The sequence below is a fragment of the Plecotus auritus genome (genome assembly GCF_963455305.1).
Source record: "Plecotus auritus genome assembly, chromosome: 8".
NCBI classification, from domain to species: domain Eukaryota; kingdom Metazoa; phylum Chordata; class Mammalia; order Chiroptera; family Vespertilionidae; genus Plecotus; species Plecotus auritus.
Genome location: NC_137782.1, coordinates 160,969,767 through 160,993,695, shown reverse-complemented (window position 1 = coordinate 160,993,695; position 23,929 = coordinate 160,969,767). Strand labels below are relative to the sequence as shown.

Genomic DNA, 23,929 nt, shown 5'->3' with positions numbered 1-23,929 from the left:
GTACTAAAATTGATTGTGGTGATTGTTGCACTACTCTGTGAATATACTAAAAAAACAACTGAAATGTCTATTTTAAATGCGTGAAGTTTATGGTATGAAGTTTATGGTAGCCTATCTAATAAAAGAGTAATATGCAAATTGACTGTCACTCCAACCCACAAGATGGCTGCCCCCATGTGGTCAAAGATCCTGCCCCCATGTGGACACAAAATGGCCACCACAAGATGGCCAGCAGGGGAGGGCAGTTGGGAGGATCAGGCCTGCAAGGGAGGGCACTTGTGGGCGATCAGGCCAGCAGGGGAGGGCATTTAGGAGGGACCAGGCCAGCAAGGGAGGGCAGTTGTGGGCGATCAAGCCTGCAGGGGAGGGTGGTTAGGGGTGACCAGGCCGGCAGAGGAGGGAAGTTGGGGGCGACCGGGCCTGCAGGGAAGGGCAGTTGGGGGGGACCCAGGCCTGCAGGGGAGAGCAGTTGGGAGGGGACCAGGCCTGCAGGGGAGGGCAGTTAGGGGTGACCAGGCCTGCAGGGGAGGGCAGTTAGGGGCAAACAGGCTGGCAGGGGAGCAGTTAGGCATCAATCAGGCTGGCAGGGGTGTGGTTAGGGGGTGATCAGGCTGGCAGGCAGAAGCAGTTAGGGGCAATCAGGAAGGCAGGCAGGCGAGCAGTTGGGAGCCAGCTGTCCTGGATTGTGAGAGGGATGTCCGACTGCCCGTTTAGGCCCGATCCGAGGGGTCCCAGATTGTAGAGGGTACAGGCTGGGCTGAGGAACACCCCCCCCCCCCCGTGCACGAATTTCGTGCACCAGGCCTCTAGTATCTAAATGAAGCTGGTACATGGATAACCATCAGAGCTTTAAAGGTCTTCCACATTCACCGAGGAAAAACTCTTCCTTCCCTTATGCTCTCCTTAGAAGTGTTTGGTTGTGTAGTAGAAGTTATTATAGCAAATCAAATGAATTATGTCCATTTAGACCCAGATACAATGAAGTACAACAATCATTATGAATATTAGTCAATTTCTAACAGATTACTTTGGCTGTAAGTTTTTTAAAAATTCCAACACTAAAATCTGGTCATGTATATACAGTTTTCATAGCTTGCTGCTAAAGTAACAGTATTATATACTAGAGGCCCAGTTCATGAAATTCGTGCACGGGTAGGGTCCCTAGGCCTGGCCGGCAATCAGGGCCAATTGGGGCCTTCCGGTTGCCAGCCAGGGTCTGTCTTCCTCTGGCTGCCGGCTGCCTGCCAGGGCCTTTCTTCATTTCACGCCACCCCCTGGTGGTCAGCGCACGTCATAGCAGGTGGTCGAATTCATCCCAGTTGGTCAAACTCCCGAGGGGACAATTTGCATATTAGTCTTTCATTATATAAGACATATATAAAAGCCTAAGTGACCACTGACCGACTGGCCAGTAGCTATGATGCACACTGACCACCAGGGGGCAGACGCTTAACGCAGGAGCTGCTGAGAGACAGCAACTTGGCAGAGTGCCCTCTCGCACTCCCAGACCCCTTGGGGGATGTTGGACCGCCGGTTTCGGCCCGATCCCTGCAGGCCAGGCTGAGGGGCCTCTAGTGTCTTTATAGGTTGGGGGAAATAGGTAATGTTAGCTTCATGCTCAATAAATGCACAGTCTCAAAGATTGAGACTGGTGACTTTGCAGCTACATTGCTCACCAACATGGCAGTTGCTTTAAAGCATTGCCCTTAGAGTCATGCTTGCTTTGTTTCCTTTTAATGGTTTATATTCAGAACAGCTTGGCTATCTAAGGCTGTCTTCCTGGCTCTTGCGTTTTCAAATTCTGCTCTTCGATATTATCTTCCTTTCCCTCCCTCTGGAACCAATCTTTAGCTCCCAATAGTGTTTCTTTTGTACCACAAGCCTACCTAGATTCACCCACCTAGGCCAGATAGGCTTAGATTCCTCTTCCTAGATACTTAGAATTTTAGAACTAGAAAGGGTCTTAGAGTTTAGAGTTATATAACTAGTCATTGCAAAGTTGTATTAGATTCTCAACATTCTGAATTCTGTCTTCAATGCCTTTTTCTAATGCCGTTACTGTATTTCCTTAGAAATTAAATAATGTTCATTAAAGGCAGTTTCTTATGGACCCCAAGGAGATTTTTTATTTTTTTTAAATACATTTTTATTGGTATCAGAAAGGGAGAAGGAGAGAGAGATAGAAACATCAGTGATGAGAGAGAATCATTGATCGGCTGCCTCCTGCACGCCCCACACTGGATCAAGCCCACAACCCGGGCATGTGTCCTTGACCAGAATCGAACCCGAGACTTTTCAGTCTGCAGGCCAGTGCTCTATCCACTAAGCCAAGCTGGCTAGGTCCCAAGGAGATTTTTTTAGATTCTATTATAGTGTTTAAAATTATTGACTCTAAATTTATATCTTATTAAATATACCATGAAATCATTTTATCTTAATCTGTAATTATTCTTTGCCATATGACCTCATGTAGTTTGGAGTTGAGAACACTAGACTTTGTAGTTCTAGGCCTAGCTCTGCCACTTACTTATTCTGTAACCTTGGAAACTATATTAGTCTGTCTGATTAAAGAGAAACTTTGTATTCTAGAGGTAGACATGATAAGCTGAATTTTTCCCCCTCCAAGTAAATGGATTTTGTACAGAGAATATAATTCATAAGGTGTGAGTAAAATAAAAACAAATATGATGTTCCTTCTTTACCTTCCTAAGACCCAGAGGGGGAGAAAAGGGATGGGTTTCTACTCCATAACGAAGTAGAGCTTTACAGTTTCTTACCACATAGGCAGGATACTACATAGGCAAGATGCAGTGGGGAAGGAACTGTCTGTGTCATGGGCTCAAAGAAGAAAGGCTAATTCAGCCTGTAGGTATTTTCAAGTTGGGGTTGAGGAGTGCCTTGTGGCCTCAGCCTGGCCCGAAGTGAGCCAGCTGTTTGTGTACAAGAAACCCACCCTTACTCTTAAAACACTGCAAAAGCTGGTGACATTCTTACCTTTCAGATGAAGCATTTTTATCTAAATTCATGTGGTGCATCTTAACCTAGCTATACCAGTTTGTTTTTAATAACAATAATCACAACCAATATTTACTAAGTATGTGCTATGTACCAACCAATTTCTGCTCCAAGTACTTTACATGTATTAACTCATTTGATTTTTACAACCCCTTGACCGGTGGTACTGCTGTTACCCCTATTTTTATAATTGAGGCAGTAGCAGGTTGAAAATATCACAGTTATTAAATGGCATATCTGGGAATCAAACCCAGATAATCAGGCCTTGGCTAATTTATTGGTGAGTCTGATGTTAAGTTTCATTCTAGGAGGCTTAGGAAAAAAAAGGAGATTTTCCTGGGAGTTCCTTACTGATATACCAAGTTTCTTTATTTACTTTTCCGGGTTTCTTCATCAGTAAAATAGAGTTTCAAGAAACTAGGACCTTGAAGTGCTCCCTGTTGCAAAAGACTAAAATTTTGAACTCACAAATTTTAACACCTAAATTTTTATTATTACTACTTTTCAACAAATTTATTTTACTGCAGCATGAAAAATTTATCATAGATTTAATCTTACCTGTAGTCATCAGTATGCACTAAACACTCTTGTGTTTCAGCCACACTATCCAGGATGGTACCCACTAAACGCATATGGCATTGAGCACTTGCAGTATGTCAGTGCAAATTGAGATGCGCTGTAGATTTAAAATACATGGCAGATCTCACAAATGTAGTATAAAAAAAAGAATGTAAAGTAGTTTATTAAACTTGTTCTTATTTTAATAAGCAAAGTTTTGCTTGTTAAACTTTTCTCTGGTTTATCTTGGCCCCACAATCTCATTAGTCCAGGAACTGTGAGCTGCATTGTTTAACCTGGTGAATTCCATGTTCTTTCTTCGTAAAATTGGGAAAAATCTCTCCCTCCCAAGGGCTGGGGAGATTGTCCAGTGAGATAAGATGGTTTCAAAAGAGTGCAGTAATAGTATTTGACATATTATGGAGGAAGATACTCATTAATTTTTTCTTTTCTAATTTTGAAGTGGTTGTTAGTAGAGACTTCTTATTAATTTAAATATAGAGTTTTGTGTAGTGTAACTCATGAAGATATTTGGAAGGCAAATACTTTTGTAGTCTTTATTTGCTATAATAACTTGATTTTTAAAAAATGTTGACATATCAATATTCATATGATTTTAAAAAGATAAGTTTGCAGTTATTTCATTAGAATCTCCATAAAAAGTGAACTATCAAAGGACTAAAGTGTTTCTACAAAGTATTTTATTTCATGAGCTAAAAGCATACTCTGATTGTGGCATTGAAAGGAAATGAAGTCTGGGAGGAATATTTTGTACCTACCATTTTCTATATCATGTTGTTAAGGAAATGCAGTTAAACATTTTTTAATTGACTTTTTTATTTTGGTGTACATCTGTGAATATTAAAATACGTATAGATTTGTGTAATCCCCACCACAATTAGGCTATAGAATAGTTTCATCACTCCAAAAAACTCCCTTGAGCCGGCCGGTGTGGCTTAGTGTTGGAGCATCGACCTGTGAACCAGGAGGTCATGGTTCAATTTCTGGTCAGGGCACATGCCTTGTTTGTAGGCTCGATCCCCAGTGGGGGGCGTGCAGGAGACAGCCAATCAATGATTCTCTCTCATCATTGATGTTTCTATCACTCTATCCCTCTCCCTTCCTCTATAAAGTAAAAAAAAAAAAAAAAAAAAATCACACAAAAAACCACACACATGCACAAAACTTCTTTGTGCTATCCCTTTATAGTCATACTAGAGGCCTGTTGCACAAAGAGATTCGTGCAATAGGCCTTCTTTCCCTTGGCTTCTAGCACCAGTTTTCCTCCGGTACCCAGGACCCAGGCCTAGAGTCTGCCATCTTTGTCTTCGCTGCAGACTCTGGAGTCTGCAGTCTTGTCTTCGCTGCGGCACTCTGCTCCTGTAGATCCCTTCGCCCCGCCCTCCCTCTCATAGCAGGTGTCCTGACCCCCCTGGCCACTCCGAGCCTGGAGCAGCTGGGCAGCTGCCATCTTTGGCCTTCTAATTTGCATACTCACTCTGATTGGCTGTGGGCATAATGGAGGTATGATCAATTTACATGTTTGTCTATTATTAGGTAAGATTCTCTCTCTCACCCCAAGCAACCACTAGTCTATTTTCCTTTATGGTTGGATTAGAGGCCTGGTGCATGAAATTCGTGCACGGGGGAAGGGGGGGTGTCCCTCAGCCCAGCCTGCATCCTGTCCAATCTGGGACCCCTCGAGGGATGTCCGACCGCCGATTTAAGCCCGATCCCCGTGGGATTGGGCCTAAACGGGCAGTCGGACATCCCTCGCACAATCCAGGACTGCTGGCTTCCAACTGCTCGCCTGTCTGCCTTCCTGATTGCCCCTAACCACTTCTGCCTGCCAGCCTGATCACCTCCTAACCACTCCCCTGCCAGCCTGATTGATGCCTAACTGCTCCCCTGCCAGCCTGTTTGCCCCTAACTGCCCTCCCCTGCAGGCCTCGTCACCCCTAACTACCCTCCCCTGCAGGCCTGGTCACCCCCAACTGCTCTCCCCTGCAGGCCTGGGTCCCCCCCCAACTGCCCTCCCCTGCAGGCCTGGTCACCCCTAACTGCCCTCCTCTGCCAGCTTGGTCACCCCTAACTGCCCTCCCCTGCAGGCTTGATCGCCCACAACTGCCCTCCCTTGCAGGCCTGGTCCCTCCCAACTGCCCTCCCCTGCTGGCCTGATCGCCCACATGTGCCCTCCCTTGCAGGCCTGGTCCCTCCCAACTGCCCTCCCCTGCTGGCCATCTTGTGGTGGCCATCTTGTGTCCACATGGGGGCAGGATCTTTGACCACATGGGGGTAGCCATCTTGTGTGTTGGAGTGATGGTCAATCTGCATATTACTCTTTCATTAGATAGGATAGAGGCCTGGTGCATGGGTGGGGGCCATCTGGTTTGCCCTGAAGGGTGTCCCGGATCAGGGTGGGGTTCCCTTGGGGCATGGGGCGGCCTGGGCGAGGGGCCTTCTGCTTGCTCCGTGGCAGCAGCCATTTTTTTTGGGATTTATGTATCTTCTATAATTGAAACTTTGTAGCCTTAAGCGGAGGTCTGGGCCGGCCAGGGTATGTGGAAAGCTTGGCTTCCTCCATCACCAAGGGCAACCCTAGCCTCCTGCTCTTTCCAGCTCCGTGGTTGCCGCCATTTTTGTTTGGATTTATGTATCTTCTATCATTGAAATTTTGTAGCCTTGAGTGGAGGCCTAGGCCGGCAAGGGCAGGCGGAAAACTTGGCTTCCTCCATTGCCGGGGAAACCCAAGCCTCCCTCCTGCTCTCTGTGGCTGTAGCCATCTTGGTTGGGTTTATTTGCATATTCGCTCCAGATTGGTGGGCGTGGCTTGTGGGCATGGCTTGTGGGTGTAGCGGAGTGATGGTTAATTTGCATATTACTCTTTTATTAGGATTAATGGAGGCTACCAAAGGTAAAAATTTCATCAAATATGTTATCAACTAAGATAAAATATGAGAACTATCAAATAAAATAGTATATAGGAAAGCACTTAGCATATAGAGGCACCAGGTACTAAATACAAAACAGTTTCATACATAAAATTAGGTCATTGGATAAAGCTTAACTGCATTCTTCTATAGAGTCAATTTTGTGCAATCATTGATAACTTTTCTCCTGATTTAGAGCCATAGGCTTATTTTTGAAAGGCTTTTGTTATACCTGGTCCTGATTGCTGGAAATCCGTGTTATTTAATGCCTTTTAACCTCTTGTTCTTCATGAGAAAAAGTGGTCAATAAAATCTTTGCTCAGTTGGTTGGAGTGTTGTTCCATACACCAAGGGCTGGTGGGTTTGATTACCGGTCAGGGCACATACCCAGGTTGCAGGTTTGATCTCTTGGGCTGGGCCACATGTAGGAGGCAACCGATGGATGTTTCTCCTACTCCCCCCCCCCCCTCTTTTAAATCAATACAAACATATCCTCAGGTTTACACTAACTTTTGCAGTAATGTGGTTAATGAATATTATGTTCCTTTGACTATCTGGATCTTCTCTTCCCTACTTCCTACCCCAAGCTCCCAGAATGGGAAGGTTGATCCTTAAAGCTTCACCTTTCTACTTTAATAACTTTTGATAAGTGTAATTTGAAATGTATCACCAATTTCTCTGTTTTGGGGTGGAGGGGAATATACCAGACCTATTTAACTTTTATCTTAATATATCAGGATTTGTTTCACATTATGCCCATTTCATTAAATATGATTTTTTAAATTGATAATTGGGACATGTGGGCTGAATCTTTGCCAACCTCAGTGATTCCTTTTGAACTTGTATCCCTAAGCTCCTACTATAATAGTGATTTTCTTCTTTTACCTTTTTATCTTTTAAAAGTACACAGTGTTCTAATAACATCCTAGGTGAAGGGATAGAATTGTTGTTCTACAAATTTAATTATGTAATCAAGTGCAGAAGCAGATTCAGTATGCTTTTGTTCTGGCTCACAAATCATCATGTACACTGACCTTTATCATTCATTATTAGTGTTCAGAATATTAATAGAATCAGTAAGTTATAGGACTGGAAAGAATCTTTGACATCTAGTCAACTAATTCTTAATTCTATCTAACCCAAAGCCCCATTTTTATAATAAATATTTTGTAATATTCTTTTTAGTACCCTGGAAGGAAATTCATTGTTAATGAAATTTTTTACTCACATAATTAAAATAAATCAATATAATTATCTAACTGTAATATACTAGTAAAGGAAAATGTAATACAGTATGAGGTATAACTATGCTAGAAGACAAAAAACAAAGAAAGAACCCAACAGATTTCTAAAATGCTAGTTTAGGGGGGGTACTATTCCATGGATAACCATCAACAAGATTCAGCTTTCTTATTTTCTTAGTAAAGAAGGAAGGGATGGGGATGAAAGGGCAGAAGAGAGGGTGCTGGATGGGGGGCTTGGTGTTACTTTCTCAGAATTAATACAAGTGTGGTTAGTAGTAGGGTTTGAACAGAGAGCCCAGGTTTATAATCTGCTGTGCTGCTCTTGTGCATGCTTCTGAAGCCACTCTTTATAAGCAGAGAATGAATCCAATGGGTGATGAACCCAGGGATGTTATGTAAGCGGTCAGTAGGTATAAAACTTGTTTCATGGTTTTTCTAAAAAGTTATATGAAATAATTTTCATTTTTAAATAGGATAGTTAACTGGATATTATATTTGACACATTGCTGGCTGTGGAGATACAGATACTATATGGGATTATTCTTTTGTAATTAATCTGTTGGCTAAGGGAAGTTCTGTGATGTAGTGACAGCACAACTGTATCTTAAACCTTTGGCACACGGCAGCCTCCCAATTAGTAAATGAAGATACTTGGGGTCTTTCTGCTGGATACCGTGTAGGTGGTAGATATGTGGACATGTGTAATACTCTGGAGGACATCCTATAGGTTTATAGCCACCTCCTGAGCTCCCACGTTCTGACTTTGTGACCTTGGGCATAAACTCATTTCTTCATCTGTAAAATTCCTACCTTTTCTTTCTCACACATTGCCACAGTGTCAAATAGTGTAAAGTGGTGTACTGTACTGTGTGATATGCAAATGCAATGGATTTGTGTTAACTAAAAGCCTAGTATTCTCCCTCTCCAAGATTATAAAGTCCTATTTTAATACTCTACAGTTTATATATTATTATGGTTATTATTAATTAATTTACTTTTCAATTATAGTTGCTATACAATAATTATGTTAATTTCAGGTGTATAACATAGTGATTAGACATTTATATAACTTTCTGACATCATAGTTATATTATTATATTTATAGGTATATTATAATGAAAACTCTAAATTGAATCTTATTTCATTTCTTGAACCCAACAAATACTTCCTGTCTTGGAGACATGAGATGGCACGCATATTGTCCTTTCCCCAGCTCCTGTCTTCACCTGCTCAGCCCCCATCTCTGCCTGATCCATCCCCCTGTAAATATGCAACCAAAAAACCAAAACCAATACAAAACTCTTCTGTTTTAGTTTCACTACTTTACCTGGTCAAGGAAGACTTGTCTGGCCTTTCTAGTATAGTATACAGTCTTTATGACATTCTTTCATAGCCTTCATTATAATTGATTTCATATTTAAGTATGTAGGTTCCATGAAAATTCTGTAATCTACCTATGTACTTGTTGAAGGTAAAAGTATTATTTCCAAAATACAGTAAAATTGACACTCAGGGGAGATGTACTGTGTTGATCCTGCAGTCTAATCCTCCCTGATAGTCTGGTGTTTCCAGAGGTGCTTGGAGTAGAATACAATATGAAGCAACCCCAGCACCAGTTCAAGTTTCTTTTTACTTTTCAACATTTAATTTCTTGAGGGAGCTTTGTCCTCTATAACTTCTGGAACGTTGCTTCTGAAGTTTATCAGTTATGTGGAATTCTGTAGTAACTTAACTTTGATACTTTTGACTATAGCATATACATTGAATTTGTTTTTCATCAAGGTTGCAGGTAATCAGGGCAGTGATGTTTTAGAGAAAAACTGAGATATGGCTTTGCATTAAGAACTGATACTTCTGTGGTGTTTTGTTAAACATGTGAAAGACATTTTATGTTTTGTAAATATTTTTATTTTAAGAAGAGTGTAATTTACTCGCTTGTGCAGCCTTGTGACTTTGTTATTTCTTTTTGGACTTCATGCTTTTGCTTAATTATTGATTTCTTTTTCTTATTATTGTTTTCTTGAGTATATATTTATGAAACTTTCTTTACATTAAGCAGCTATGCCTCATTAATGTAATCCTGGCTTTGCTTTGTGGGTCTTATGGTTGCTTTATTTCTTCTTTTTTTTAATTATTAGCAATCATACTCTTTATAATCCCATTTCAATGCTGTAATAGGCACCTATCACCTTGATACTATTTTCCTCTACCTGGATCATGGATTCCCCCTTTCTTTTATAGTCTGGTATTTATGCTACCCAAAAATAATGTGTTTTATTGGGAAGAGTACAAGCTTTGGAGCTAAATGGATGCAGGTTTAAATCCTAGCTCTGCTGCAACCTTCCAGTTATGTAGTCTGGGCATGTTTGAATGTTTCTGAGTTCACTTTCTTCAACTGCAAATGGGTATGCTTTTACTTACTTCCAGAGTTGTGAGGATAGGAATATTTTATGTAAATCACTTTATATAGTATTTCTCACTCTCCTATATTTTGAAAAGAGAGGCAGAGTGGACTAGACTGAGAATGAGAAGTCCAGGTCTGCCCTAAGGCCCCATTTATCTCAAAAAGTGTGTGAGTTGTGATTTTTGTGAAGATCCATCTGAGGAGTAAAACTACCAGGCAGTCTAGATATGGAATTCTCTTAGCAGTAAGGAAAAGTGAATCTGGACCTCCATTGCATCATCTGGGACTTGAAGGGTTTGTCTAGGCCACTGGTTCCCAATGATGTTCTTTAATCTCTGAGGTAGGAGGGATCTAGGTCAGGGTGAGGAGTCAGGTCTGGGGGCAGAGGATAGGTCTGAACGGATCTGCTCTGCTCTTGTTTTATATATGAGACTTCTTGGGGAGATTTTTAAATGAAGGGTTTGATGCTCAAAAAGGTTTATAAACCAGTGCAATAAGTTATTTCTAAAGCTCCTTTCAACTGACTTTCCGTTGTAGGTGATTTTAAAACAAAATTTTAGAGATCACTTTTATAATGTACTAGAGTCCAGTGCATGAAATTCGTGCATGGGGTGGGGGGGGCGTGTGTCCCTCAGCCCAACCTGCACCCTCTCCAATCTGGGATCCCTCTCACAATCCAGGACTGATGGCTCCCAGCCGTTCTCCTGCCTGCCAGCCTGATCACCCCCAAACTACTCCCCTGCCAGCCTGATCGGCGCCTAACTGTCTTCCCCTGCCAGCCCGATTTCCCCTAACTGTCCTCCCCTGCCAGCCTGGTCACCCCTAACTACCCTCCCCTGCCGGCCCGGTCACCCCTAACTGCCCTCCCTTGCCAGCCTGGTTGCCCCCAACTGCCCTCCCCTGCTAGCCTGGTAGCCCCTAACTGCCCTCACCTGCTGGCCTGATTGCCCACAACTGCCCTCCCCTGCTGACCATCTTGTGGCGGCCATCTTGTGTGTTGGAGTGATGGCCAATTTGCATATTACCTCTTTATTATATAGGATGCGTTATACTGTTGTGAAAACTACCTCCTTTTGTTCATCAAACAGAGTAATTATTGTAAGTTCTATAAATAATTTAGAGAGAGCAAAACATTGATTGAGAGAGATACATTAATTGGTTGCCTGCCGTACATGTCCTGATGTTCTTTCACTGACATTTAGAACACTTTTTTTTAACTTCCAAAACAAACTTCATATTCCACCTGCCTCCAGTCCTAGTCACCCACATTCCACCTGCCTCCAGTCCTAGGGAACCACTACTCTACTTTCTGTCCCAATAGATTTTCTTGTTCTGGCCATTTTATGTAAATGAAATCATACAATATGTGGACTTTTGTGACTGGCTTCTTTCACTTAACGCAATGTTGTCAAAGTTAATCTATGTTGTAGCATGTATCAAGTACTTCATTCCTTTTTTTGTTGAATGATATTCACTGATGGCTGTGCCACTTTTTAAATTCATTTTTCAAATGAAGGATATTTGGGTTGTTTCTACTTTTTGACTATTAAGAATTGTGCTGCTATGAACCTTCACGTATATGTTTTTGTGTAGCTATGTATTTTCATTTAACTTAGGTAAATGAAGTGGAATTGCTCGGTTATATAGTGCTCTGTATTTAACACTTGGAGGACTATAATAAGTAATTCAAATAAGGGAGGTAGTCTTGAATAACAGGTAGGATGTATAATAGAATTATACTAACCAGTCTTTCTGAGATGGGTTTCATATAGCAGTGTTCCACTTACTGTAGGTGTATGTGGTTTTAACTTTTACATCTTATAAGGAAACTTTGTGCAATAACAGGAAATTGTTGAAATGTAGTGAGTTTGCTCGCCATTTACACAGAAAATAAATGGTGACTTTTCATTAAAAAATACTTGCTGTTAATAATTCATATTGTTGGAAACAATTTGGAAGTAATAAAACTGAACAGAAATCCTGAGACCTTGGAAAAACTTCCTCTTAACTAACTAATGACTGTACAGTGTGCACTATAGGGAATAAATAATGTTAAGAGATCAGCCTCTTTAGCTTGACTGAGTACTATTCTTCCAGGCCCAGGTCTTGCTTGCATCTTAATTCCTCTGAATGTTTTAGTTGATTGACTTAGCCATCTCTGATCCCTTCCAAATGGAAAGAACACTAAGCTAGTAACTGGAGATGAGAGGGCTTAGCCTATCACTGGCTGTGCCACTGTGAGCACAAGTCAGGTCCCTCAACTTTTCTGTTCCCCACTTTCTTCATTGGGGTAATGAGAGAATCATCTATGAAACGAAAAGATGTTTAAAGCTCAGTGATCTTTTTAAAAAATATTTTTTACTTTTCAATTACAGTTGACATACAATATTATATTAGTTTCAGTTGTACAACCTAGTGATTAGACATTTATATAACTTACAGGGTAAACACCCTGATAAATCTAGAACTCATCTGACACTACATAATTATTACAATACTAGAGGCCCAGCGTGCACGAAATCGTGAGCGAGTAGCTCACTTCCACTTGCTTCATCTGGCTGCCCCGCCCATCACCGCTTGTAGCTCGTGCCCCACCCTCTGCCACTCATAGCTCTCCGCCACTTGTAGCTGTCCGCTGCTAGTAGCCGTCTGCCACTAGTAGCCCTCCGCCGCTCATAGCTCTCCGCCACCAGTAGCTCACTGCCCCGCCCTCCGCTGCTTGTAGCTCTCCGCTGCTAGTAGCTTGCGCCCTGCCCCACCCGCGGTGAGAGCTGCTGCTTGTTTGGTTGTGACGGTATTACGGTGTGATGGCCACGGGCCTTTTATTAATATAGATTACTAGTAGCCCTGCGCACGAATTCGTGTGCCAGTAGGTCGCTGCCACCCTCCTGTAGCTCTCCGCCTGCTGCCCCGCCCTCCTGTAGCTCCCCCCGCCCCCCGTCATGGCTTGCTGCCCTGCCTCCTCCTGTAGCTCTCTGCCCGCTTCCCCGCCCTCCTGTAGCCCCCCCCCCTTCCCTGCCTCATAGCTTGCTGCCCTGCCCCCTCTTGTAGCTCTCTGCCGTCCACTTGTAGTTCGCTGTCCCATCCTCTTGCAGGTCGTTGTTATGCCTCAGGGCGTAAAGGATAATAAGCATATTCCTCTCTTATTATATAGGATGACTATATTCCCTATGCTGTACTTCACACGCCCATGACTATTCTGTAACTATCAAATTGTCCTTCTTAATCCCTTCACCTTTTTACACATTCTCCCAAACCCCCTCCCATCTGACAACAAACAAAATGCTTTCTGTATTTATGAGTTGGTTTTTGTGATCTTAATTCTAGCTCTAGACTTATAATATTTTACAAACTGTCACACATACTGATTTTCCATGAATTTGACATTTAATATATGCTCTCTCGTATTGCTTCCCTCTCTCCCTCCTTTTCAAATTTGTTCTCTCTCCACCTAGATGATAAGCCCTAGCATGGTAAAGACTCTTATTATTCTTCGTAGTATCTGAAGATGGTTACTTTTGAATGGTGCAAATGTTATATGAGTGTGTGTGTGTGTTGTTTTTGTTTTGTTTTTTTTTGTGTGTGTTCTTTTACACAATTACTTTATTTCTTTGTGATTATATTTTCTCTTCAGTATACTAGTATGAGTTTTTAATGCCCATGGAATGACTCTAATTGGTAGTCATTCTTTGTTTCGATGAAATGATTGAAATAACTTGGTAAATTTAGACAGATATTTTAACTTTTTCTCTTTTCTCTTTTTTAAAAGTATGCTTTTAACTAAAGTAGACAATGGTATAGTAAGAAATGAACATTCCTGGGCTCTTACTTTACATATAGGAAGAGTTTCAATAAACTCATTTGCTTTTTGACAGTCTGTGTACCTTTATTACTCCGTTCTTTACTTATAAATTTCATTCGCTATTTCTATGTCTCATGAAGGGAAAGTAAAACATGAGCTTAAACTTCAAGTTGACAGAGATAAATGCTGTGAAGTAAATTGAATGATGTTTTTAAGTAACTGTTTTTAGGCCAAGGATCCTTGGGGGTGCTGGTGTGTTTTAGTTTACCTAGGGTACTTTATCATTCATATTTCAGTTTACATTGTCAGTGGTTTTTAATTTGTAAAAATTTACTTTGAGTTCAAAGTATGGCAAACAGTAATTTGGTCACAAGGTAGGATTATTTCTTCTTCAACATTTAATAATTTTATCTTTGACTAGAGGCCCAGTGCACGAAATTCGTGCATGGGGGTGTGTCCCTCAGCCCAGCCTGCACCCTCTACAACAAGGGTGGGCAAACTTTTTGACTTGAGGGCCACAATGGGTTCTTAAACTGGACCGGAGGGCCAGAACAAAAGCATGGATGGAGTGTTTGTGTGAACTAATATAAATTCAAAGTAAACATCATTACATAAAAGGGTATGGTCTTTTTTTATTTTATTTCAATAGTTTTATTCATTTCAAACTGTGCTCTGATACTGTGCTCTCCAGGGTCGTGTCTCCCTACATCACCACGATAACGTGTCTACGCATTCCCAGGGTGATGTCGGGGGACGCGTCCTCAGGCATTACAAGGAGCCTCTGGAAGATTGAGAGGTTGTTCCTTCTACTGAATGGGTGGATATAAATCTGCCCACTCAGAAGAAGGAGCTGCGGCCGTGTTTCCCGACGTTGCCATGTTAACACTGCTGCTGGTGAAGGAGCGGAGGGGAGAGCAAGAGAACCCTCCTCTCTTTCTGCTCCGCGGGCCGGATAGAACAGCCGAACGGGCCGTAGTTTGCCCACGGCTGCTCTACAATCTGGGACCCCTCGAGGGATGTCTGACTGCCTGTTTAGGCCCGATCCTACCGGACATCCCTCTCAATCCAGGACTGCTGGCTCCCAACTGCTCTCAGCCTGCCTTCCTGATTGCCCCTAACTACTTCTGCCTGCCAGCCTGATCACCCTTTAACCACTCCCATGCCAGCCTGATTGATGCCTAACTGCTCCCCTGCCAGCCTGGTCACCCCTAACTGCCCTCCCCTACCAGCCTGGTCACCCCTAACTGCCCTCCCTTGCCAGCCTGGTCACCCCAAACTGCCCTCCCCTGCAGGCTTGATTGCCCCCAACTGCCCTCCCCTGCTGGCCATCTTGTGGCGGCCATCTTTTGTCTACATGGGGGCAGCCATTTTTGACCACATGGGGGCAGCCATCTTGTGTGTTGGAGTGACAGTCAGTTTGCATATTACTCTTTTATTAGATAGGATTATGGAGTCATGGAAAAACAGGCATAACTGGCATTGCTGGTAAGCGGATAAAGTTTGACTATGCTTAAACTGCTTTTCTTCCCCTCCTTTTCTCCCCCTTTGTCCCTTCTTTTTCTTGTGCTATGTATCATATGAAAATGTTCTCTTTTTAAAATATTACAGAAAGATCTGTTTCCTCTTTGACCACCATTCTTAGTCACAGCTCTTACATCTTCATAAAAGTGGCCATAGTACCATGGGTGTGAATCCTTCTACGCAGTCTTATGTGTATTTACATTTATCTATATAGTAAATCATATAGTATAGGGTAGTTTTTGGTAGTGGGGGGATGTGGTTCCCCTTTCCAAAATGATGTATTTTTAACCTAGCAATGTATCGTGGAGAGCTGTTCATGTTAGAAAATATAGCTTGACCTTATTCTTTCCAGCTGCTGTGTAGTGTTTCATAATGTTGAATGTACCATTTATTTAGCTGTTCATTTATGTTTCTGATTTTTTTGTTACAGACAGTGCTGTAATGAAACTTCTTTATACTTGCAGTTGAGTATTTCTCTAGGGTAGATGCTGAGAAGAAATTCATGATGTTCAAATTATAATAGCTACTTATCTATCAGTTTGCCCTCTAAAGTTTTACTGCCTCCAGCTGCGGAGGCAACGACACCAACAAATGATTTTTAGAATATCAAAGACAAAATTGAGACGTATTTTGCTAGGCTGTGAGAAAAAATGGTGCTTTGTTGTTTTAATTTGCATTTTCTAAAAATAGGTTGAAGATTTCATAAATTTATCAACCATTTGTATTTTCTTCTCATAAACTGCACATATCAAATTGTATTGCTCATAAAGTATCCAGTTTAAATTATTATATACATAACGTTTTTCTGTATTTTTGAAATAGAACATATTTCAAAAATTTACATATAGAAACGTGCATAAATCACAAGTATACAGCTTAGTGAATTTTCATAAAGTGAATACACTATGTGTAACCATAACCCAATTCAAACAAAGCATTACCAAAATCCTTGAAGCCCCCTGGTGGCCTTTCCAGTCACTACCCTGACCCATCCCTTCCTGGGTAACCATTATCCTTACTTTTACCTTATAGTTTCTCTGCTTTTGAACTTTAGATACATAGACTCACACAGGACATATTCTCTTCTTTTATGTGTTAACTTTTTAAGTACATTTTAAGAATTGCATCACAGTTTAGAAAACTATAACTATTTATACAGATAATTTCTTCTCTCATTATAAACTTCAAGAGCTTAGTGTCATTTTTATATAACCCTTGATGTCCTTAAACAGTTCTAAGAACTCTTCCGAGTGGACTCCCTCCCCCTCAGCCCTGGGAGTTAGCCATCTTGTTACTGAAATCCCCTTCTTTATTTTGGTTTTGACTCCATTTTGCTCTTTAACTGACCCCTGTGTTTTATCAAAATAAGTAAACTGTGGTTTTATTTTGTCTAAGTTCTCAGGAGAATGCCTGCTTACCTTGTACTTTTTCTTTTTTTTTTTGTAAGGGGGAAGGTGGTATTCTTGTACGGCTTTAGGAAGCATGAAACTATCTAGTTGGTCCTTTCCTGTTACTGTTTGGGTCCTTTCCCCAAACAGGTAAAGGTGTCAGAGCAAACTTTATACATTATCATTTCAGCTTCCCTTGCCTGCCTTATGAATTCTTAATTGATCCAGAAAGATGTTTTAAGTTCTGTTTGGCTTACTTTTTAAAAATTTCTTTTGGTGTTTTGCTTATTAAAGGAGTACCCTTTTGTCATCAGAATATCTTGAATATAAATTTTAAAATAAAAGTTTTAGCAATTTTCTGACATTATACTTTAGCAGAGACTTTTATAAAATATTTAGCAGTGACATTCTTTCAAATTTACTTTTAATTAATGATCTGCTTCCTAAGAATTTCAAATGATTTACAATAAGACATGTGATAATGCCAATAAGAATACAAATAAAAGATTGTAAGAGGAGAAGAAGATAATTATGACATAATCTTTGCTTCTGGAATTGAATGTTAAATTTAGCTATGAGCCTGTCTTTTGAGACTTGAAAGGAAAACAAATTCAGTTCTATTAGGGAATGAAACATACCATTTTATCAGGCGAGACAGATGTGTTTATGTTATTAAATTCTGAAAAATGCAGAAATGTTCATCAGAATCAGGTCATGCAAATTAACATGCATTTGGGGATTTAAAAATGTATTGGAGCCCTAACCAGTTTGGCTCAGTGGATAGAGCGTTGGCTTGCGGACTCAAGGGTCCCATGTTCGATTCCGATCAAGGGCTTATACCTTGGTTGCGGGCACATACCCAATAGGGAGTGTGCAGGAGGCAGCTGATCGATGTTTCTCTCTCATCGATATTTCTAACTAGAACTCTCCCTTCCTCTCTGTAAAAAATCAATACTATATATTTAAAAAATAAATAAATAAATAAATAAAAATGTATTGGACTCGAAAGAAATTAATTAGCTCATAAGTATTTAACATATTCATCTAGTTTATAAGAATAGTACACAAAGAGCATTTGACTTAAATTAATTAATGAACACAGTTAAATTCTTTTACATTGTGGAATAATCTCAAGCTGTGATTATTTTAGCTATATGTTAAAACATTTTTTTGCCCTAACCGGTTTGGCTCAGTGGATAGAGCATCGGCCTGCAGACTGAAGGGTCCCAGGTTCGATTCCGGTCAAAGGCATGTACCTGGGTTGTGGGCACATCCCCAGTAGGGGGCAGGCAGGAGGCAGCTGATCGATGTCTCTCTCTCATCAATGTTTCTAACTCTCTATCCCTCTCTCTTCCTCTCTGTAAAAAATCAATAAAATATATTTTAAAAATACATTTTTATTTTCATTGCTAAGTGATCATTTTGCAATAATCTATCCTATATAATAAAAGCCTAGGTGGCGTATTGCCCTCACGCCATGCCCTTGTGTGACATCGTCACAAGATGGCTGCCACAAGATGGCCGCCACAAGATGGCCACCACAAGATGGCCGCCACAAGATGACCAGCAGGAGAGGGCAGTTGTGGGCAATCAGGCTGGCAGGGGAGGGCAGTTGGGGCGAACAGGCCGTCAGGGGAGGGCAGTTGTGGGCGATCAGGTTGGCAGGGGAGGGCAGTTGGGAGCAAACAGCCCAGCCGGGGAGGGCAGTTGGGGGCAATCGGGCTGGCAGGCGAGGGCAGTTGGGGACGATCGGGCCGGCAGGGAGGGCAGTTGGGGACGATCGGGCCGGCAGGGGAGGGCAGTTGGGGGCGATTGGGCTGGCAGGGGAGGGCAGTTGGGAGCAAACAGCCCAGCCGGGGAGGGCAGTTGGGGGCAATCAGGCCGGCAGGCGAGGGCAGTTGGGGGCGATCGAGCCGACAGGGGAGGGCAGTTGGGGGCAATCAGGCCGGCAGGGGAGTGGTTAGGGGGCTATCAGGCTGGCAGGCAGAAGCATTTAGGGGCAATCAGGCAGGCAGGCAGGCAGGCGAGTGGTTAGGAGCCAGCAGTCCCGGATTGTGAGAGGGATTTCCGAATGCCAGTTTAGGCCTGTGGGATCAGGCCTAAACTGGCAGTCAGACATCCCCCGGGGGTCCCAGATTGGAGAAGGTGCGGGCCGGGCTGAGGGACCCTCCCATGCACGAATTTCATGCACCGGGCCTCTAGTCCTATATAATAAAAGGGTAATATGCAAATAGACCAAACGGCAGAACAACCAACAAAGTGTAATGTGCTAATGATATGCTAAGGCTGCTCAACTGCTCTCTATGACATGCACTGACCACCAGGGGGCAGACAGTTAACTGGTCAACCAGTCGCTATGACATGCACTGACCACCAAGGGGCAGATGCTCCGACCGGTAGGTTAGCTTGCTGCTGGGGTCTGGCTGATCAGGACTGAGCGAGATGGGCCGGACACACTCTGGAGCTCTCCCATGGTCCCTCCCTGGCCCGATCATGCACCGAAGGGGTCCCACAGCCTGACCTGTGCCCTCTCGCAATCCGGGACTCCTCAGAGGATGTCAAAGAGCTGGTTTCAGTCTGATCTCGCAGGCCACTCCCCTTGGGAGGGTGCCAGATGCAGGGCTCATGGCTGGTGAGCACTGCTGCAGCGGCGCAAGTGTCTCCTGATCAGGACTGATTGGGCACGAGCCTGCGGCAGGCACAGTGGGGCCAGGATGAGCGGGAGCGGCAGATGGGAGATGCAGGTGGTGTTGGACTGCAGGTTTCGGTCTAATCCCTGCAGGGCACCCAAAGGGACCCCACCCATGCACGAATTCGTGCACCGGGTCTCTAGTATATATATATAAAAGCCTAACTGTCTGACCAGTAGCTATGACATGCAATGATCACCGGGTGGCAGATGCTCTGACCGGTAGCTATGACGTGCACTGACCACCAGGGGGCAGATGCTCAACGCAGGAGCTGCCAAGCTGCAGTGACTTGGCAGCTGTGGTTCTCTGGTGATGTACCCGGAACCAGAGAGGAGGGATCCCGATTCTGGGGTGCATCACCTGAGAAGTGCCCTTTTGAAATCTGGGATCCCTTGGGGGATATTGGAGAGCCAGTTTCGGCCTGATCCCCGCAGGACAGGCCGAGGTACTTCACTGGTGCATGAATCCATGCACCGGGCCTCTATTACATAAGCAATAATTGACATTCGTTTTTACACTTTTATTATATGTATTTGATTTTGGCATCTGAATCAAAACCAACATGTTGCTTATTTATTTTGGAATAGTATTGGGAAACTCATAAACTTGTCTCATATATTTGTCTCAGCTGATTCCCAAGGATTGTTTTTTTCTGATAGTATTTAATTTGGGATTAAAACAAAGGTAATTTTAATCTGGATTAATTATGTTCTTAAAATTTTTATAATTAAAACATTTTAAATTATAAAGTAATGCATGTTTATTCTTTATAAAAATTAGGCTAATATAATAGTACATGAATTAAAAAGTAAAAGTTCTGTTTCTATTGAAGACTGGAGAGAAGCTGCCTATGTCCTTTTTTTTTTTTTAATCTTTGTTATTGAGACATATGTTTCCTTTTTTCCCCATTGACCTCTCTCACCCTGGCCCCCCTATTCTCTGTGTCCATTGGTTATGCTTATATGCATAAAAGTTCTTTGGTTGATCTCTTACACCGCCCACCCTCCCCTGCCTTCTCTCTTGAGGTTTGACAGTTTGTCCCATGCTTCTATGTGTCTGGGTCTATTTTTGTTTATCAGTTTATGTTCATTAGATTCCACATATGAGTGAGATCATGTGATACTTACCTTTCTCTGACTGGCTTATTTTGCTTAGCATACTGCTCTCCAGGTCCATGACATTATAGAGGTACATCTATAATGTCTTTTAATCCAAAGAGGCCTGAGCCTCAGGAAGCAAAGCTGAGGGTGGTAGGAACACAGACAATTCTTGGCCCTGTGTAAACAAACTGTTAAGCACTTATGGTCTTATTCTGTTTGTACTTTGAACCATTTTGTACATATGTGGTTAAGCTGTAAGTATTGGTAGAGATTTGGTAATATAAGTATTATCCAGGTAAACTTGATTTTGTGTTAAGGCAGTGGTCTGGAAACTGCGGCTCGTGAGCCACATGCGGCTCTTTGGCCCTTTGAGTGTGGCTCTTCCACAAAATATCACGGCCTGGGCGAGTCTATTTTGAAGAAGTGGCATTAGAAGAAGCTTAAGTTTAAAATATTTGGCTCTCAAAAGAAATTTCAGTCGTTGTACTGTTGATATTTGGCTCTGTTGACTAATGAGTTTGCTGACCATAAGGGATTTGACCTGTTTTGTTGTTTGTCTGACATTTTTTTAAAGCACTATGACATTTGAAATAGTATTTGTTTTCTGTTGTGATTATTTTAAAATATTCAGAGGTCTTGATCACTAGAATATCTTTTTTTAACATATACATTTCAGGCCATTATCATTTTCATAGTTTAATAATTTTTCCCATAGCTTTATTATCCTGAGGTAAACCATATATTTTCTCTAATATAGTTTAGGTTGTAAAATCAAATGTTTCATTATTTTAGACTATGTTTCCAACAGTTTAGTTTAAAATATCAGTATTATGTTCTTCTGGTTATGAGGACCCATGAAAGTACAGCTGTCCCTCGGTACCCATGGGTATTAGTTCTCTGGACCCCTGTGGATATAAAAATCTGAGGATCTCAAGTCCCTTATATAAAACCAGTGGCCTGGTGCATGAAATTTGTACATGGGGGTGCAGGGGTGTCCCTCAGCCCAGCCTGCACCCTCTTCAATCTGGGACCCCTTGGGCAGTTGGACATCCCTCTCGCAAATCAGGAATGCTGGCTCCTAACTGCTCACCTGCCTGCCTGCCTGCCTGATCACCCCTAACCACTCTGCTTGCTGGCCTGCTCACCACCTATTGCCCCCACCCCTGCTGGCCTTCTCACCCCCAACTGCCCCCCCCCCCCCGTCCAGCCTGCTTGCCCCCAACTGCCCCCCCTTGCCAGCCTGATCGCCCCCAACTGCTCCCCACTGCCGGCCTGCTTGCCCCCAACTGCCCCCCTGCAGGCCTGATCACCCCCAACTGCCCTCCCCTCCAGCCCTGATCACCCCTAACCGCCTCTGCCTCGGCCCTGCCACCATGGCTTTGTCTGGAAGGACGTCTGGAAGGTCTCTTGGTCTAATTAGCATATTACACTTTTAGTAGTATAGATAGCTCAGTATTTGCATATAATCTGTGCACATTCTCTCATATGTTTTAAATGTTTTCTAGATTATTTATAATACCAAATGCAATTTAAATGCTATATAAATAGTTGTTACACTGAATTGTTAAGGGAATAATGGCAAGAAATAAAATCTGTACATGTTTGTACAGATATGACCATCATAGGCTTAACTACATTGTACACTTTAGAAATAGAGCAACATTATCCCATCACCCCTGAATATTTTCTATCCGCGATTGAATTCACAGATATAGAACCCACAGATATGGCGGGCTGACTATAATCCTTTGGCAAATTAGGAAAGAGAGTGAGGAGTCTGACTTCTGTTTAACCTTTCAGCTCAGAACAAGCCATTTTAAGAGTAATTGACCAAACATATTACTTTCAGGTTCTAATGTAAATAATTAACATTTCTAGATTAGAAAACTTAAGTACACTGTAAAATTGTCATCATTTTTAGGCATAGTCACCCTTAGGAAGCTGTTCTGCAGTTCTTAGTTCATTAAGTCTGTTTGTTATAGTAGAATATAAAAAACTTTGGAATATTTTAAGATTTTGTGTTGGATAATATCCTGGAAAAAAAAAATATAGGTTTTTGTTAATACTGATAAACAATTAAAAAAGAAGGCTTTATAAACTAGACAGCTTTATTTTTGGAAGTTAGACATTTACTCTTGTGAAAGTATCAATTTTGAATGTACTGAAAACTTGTTAGACCAGTAGGGTAAGAGGGTCACCTCTATGGTATTCAGGCTCTTATATCCTTTATCAGAGAGCCTATTCTGTAGCCCAAGCATGTCAAACTCTCGGCCTGTGGGCCGCATGGGCCCACAACGAATATTTTTGTAGCCCAGGTAATATAATGATATATAAGAAACGTTTTAATAATTTTGTGACTTAATTTTTACAATATCCTGTTATACATAACTAGAGGCCCAGTGCATGAAATTCATGCATGGGGTGGGGGGTCCCTCATCCTGGCTTGCTCCCTCGGGGGATGTCTGACTGCTGGCAGTCGCAATCCAGTATGCTGTATGCACCAGTGACCATACTTTTCATACAGGTGAAAGACATCTTGCTGTTGCATGGGCAGTTACATTTTTTTTGCCCTGATTATAAAAAGTAGTACATAACATGATCCTTCTGAGGCAGTAGTACCATTTTCCCCATCTTATGGGTGGAAAAACTGAAGCAGAGAGATGTTAAGTAATTGGCTTTGTCACACAGTTATAAGTGTCAGAATCAGGGCTGACCACAAAAATGTGCAAGCCAGAGTCCATGCATGTCATCACTGCATCATCCTGTTCTTTTCAGTGTTAGAGTAGCCTTGCCAGGTTTTAATTTTTAAATCTAAGAGACTATTCCCAATATACAGGGTAGGGTCCCTAGGCCTGGCCGGCGATCAGGGCTGATGTGTTGGGCGACGGGCGGGCAGGGCGATCAGGAGGCCCCCTGCTGGCACCCACCTTGGCTGGTGGCCTGGCACCAACCGCTGGCCAGCCCTGCCCCCTGATTGCTGCTGTGGGTCGCCTCCCTCTCGGGTGGTGGGGGGGCAGATGCTCAGTGCATGTCATAGCGATCAGTTGTTCCGCCATTCAGTTGATTTGCATGTTAGGGTTTTATTATACAGTACTAGAGGTCCTGTGCACGAAATTCATGCACGGTGGGAGGGGGGGGGGGGCCCTCAGCCCAGCCTGCACCCTCTCCAATCTGGGACCCCTTGGGGGATGTCCCAGCGATTGGGACTAAACCGGCAGTCGGACATCCCTCTCACAATCCGGGACCACTGGCTCATAATTGCTCACCTGCCTGCCTG

General features: G+C 42.5%; 1 protein-coding gene across 8 annotated transcripts in view; it reads left to right on the top strand.

The window, feature by feature from the left end:
* The window catches only part of LCLAT1 (lysocardiolipin acyltransferase 1), a 134,881-nt gene that overhangs the window by 24,671 nt on the left and 86,281 nt on the right, over window positions 1-23,929 (top strand). The gene's annotated exons all lie outside the window — the stretch shown is intronic.